Source organism: Phacochoerus africanus, chromosome 1 (assembly GCF_016906955.1).
Source record: "Phacochoerus africanus isolate WHEZ1 chromosome 1, ROS_Pafr_v1, whole genome shotgun sequence".
Classification (NCBI taxonomy): domain Eukaryota; kingdom Metazoa; phylum Chordata; class Mammalia; order Artiodactyla; family Suidae; genus Phacochoerus; species Phacochoerus africanus.
Genome location: NC_062544.1, coordinates 264,645,185 through 264,647,937, shown reverse-complemented (window position 1 = coordinate 264,647,937; position 2,753 = coordinate 264,645,185).

The window sequence follows — 2,753 nt, the reverse complement described above, 5'->3', positions numbered from 1 at the left end:
GAACCCACGACCTCATGGATACTAGTCAGGTTTGTTAACCACTGAGTCGTGAATGGAACTTTTTTTTCATATTAAAACTACTAAATAAATTGAAGAAATATTTCCTGATTTTTATCTTCACTGGAAGAAATTGTATTGATTTTAAAATATCTGTGTTTGTTTTAAATAATGTTTTACAACATTTAGGTCCAGACAGTTCAGTGTATATGTGGGGTATGGAGATGAGGGTAAATAATGTTGTGTTATTGTTTTAGATGAGTTCAGATTTTCTATTACTACTTGAGTAAATTTTTATACATTAATATTTCTTTAGAAAATTGAGTATTTCAGAGAGTTCTTTTGTGGTGCAGTGGGTTAGGGTCTGGCATTGTCACTACAGCAGCTCAGGTGGCTGCTTTGGCACAGGTTCGATTTCTGGCCCCAGAACTTCCACATGCTTCAGGTGCATCCAAAACAGGACAGATAATAGAAAATTGAGCATTTCATTAAACTTTCTAAATTTTTTGCTAAACATTGTGAACCATAACATGAAATTGAGATTTTAAGTGTACAAGATATAGTTTGCTGATAAATAGCTCACAGGTTTTGAAGTAAATCCTTGTGCTATCTTTGGTAACACAACTCTTACAAAAAACTAATAAGATAATTAATTGGTTTCTTGTAAATTCCATGTTCAAGAAATACATGAAAAATTAGATAAAACATTTAGTCTAAACTTTGTAGACTTTGTATAATAGCTTTTCTGTTCTTCTATAGCTAGTAACTATACTAGCCTATAGTTGCTCACTCAAGGATATAACAACAAATCTGAGTGAGAAACAAATTCTCTCTCTCTCTCTCTCTCTCTCTCTGTGTGTGTATATATATATATTTTAGGGCCTCACCTGTGGCATATGGAAATTCCCAGGCTTGGGGTCCAAACAGAGCCACATCTGCTGGCTTACACCACAGCAATGCTGGATCTGAGCCACGTCTGTGACCTACACCACAATTCAGAGCAACGCCGGATCCTTAACCCACTGAGCAAAGCCAGGGATTGAACACGCGTCCTAATGGATCCTAGTCAGGTTTGTTAACTGTTGAGCCATAACGGGAACTCCCAAGAATAATCTTAATATAGCTTTACCAGTATTGCACCAGAAGCTGATTGGCTTTATTTATATCTTGCTAAAACTGATAATTTGAGGTAATGATCCTTTACTGGGATCCAAATCGGGGTTAAAAAACCTTTGGGTTTTCCAACACTTTATGGCTTCTTGGCAGAGGTGCTTGGGGAATACTTTGAGAACCAGTGGTCTAAGTGTCATTGGAGATAGCCTGTTGTGTTTCCTGCTAGGAGTATCAAGAAGTCTTTGCTGTGAAGCAGCAATCAGATGTTTTCTACCATATCCGGTAATACTCTGAACTTGGTCAGCATATTGAATGATATTTTTAATAAATGTTTTGCCAAAACATCATAGGGATCACCACCTTAATTTTAAAGATATTTTGTTGTTGTTTTTGAGCACCTGAATTTCAGCAAAGAAAGCAACAATGTTGGTTAGAACTGGGTTTGGCAGTGAAAGAAAACAAAAGCTAGAACAAAATAACAGTGCCTTAATGAAACAGATTTTTACTCTCATGTACAAAATTGAAGTCCAACTAATAGTTTAGGACCAGTATATCATTTCTAATTTAAGATATCAATGGACTCATGATCATTACGCCTCTCCACTGTGCAGAGCCTTAAACCTCAGGATTAACCACGGCTGCCTGCACATTCTAGGTGGCAGAATGGAGAAATAGAAGAAAAAGATCAACTGTCTTCCTAAAAAATACTTCCTCAAAATTGCACATACCACTTCTGCTGACATCTAATTTGATTACTTTTAATGATACCATTTCTCATTTCAAGTGATCTGCAGAATTTTAGTCTTTGTTCAGAGTAGCCAAATTTCCTCCCTTTTTTTTGTCTTTTTTTTTAGGGCGGCATCCACAGCATACAGAAGTTCCCAGGCTAGGGGCAGAATCAGAGCTGTACCCAGTGGCCTACACCACAGCAACAGACAGCAACAGAGGCACCAGCTCCAAGCCACATCTGCAACCTATACCACAGCTCACAGCAACGCCAGATCCTTACCCCCCCGGGCAAGGCCAGGAATCAAACTTGCATCCTTATGGATACAAGTAGATTTCGTTTCCACTGAGTCACAACAGGAACTCCCAGAGTAGCCAAATTTCTGATGCAATCTAGGATTCTATCAGGGAGAACAAAAGAGAAAAAATATTTATATGGACATGTATTGACTAATGTGAAAATTTTAATCTCTAGTTTTTGTTGCAGTTGTTCTGCACTGTACATTGTCACTTCAAAATCTCCAAAAGGATTATTTTTATTTATACTGCTAGTTTTAGAAGAATCTTAGGTCCTCTTTGAGTATGTCTTCTACGTTTTACATTAACTATTTTGGGAACTCCAAAGAATATTTGCTTTGCTTCTCCCTGCTTAATTTCTCACTTATGAGATTTTTTTCAGGGCCATGGAGCTTTTGAAAACTCAATGCCTGGAGTTCCCATCATGGCTCAGTGGTTAACGAATCCGACTAGGAACCATGAGGTTGTGGGTTCGATCCCTGGCCTCGCTCAGTGGGTTAAGGATCCGGTGTTGCCATGAGATGTGGTATAGGTCACAGACTTGGCTCTGATCCCGCGTTGCTGTTGCTCTGGTGTGGGCCAGCAGCAATAGCTCTGATTAGACCCCTAGCCTGGGAACC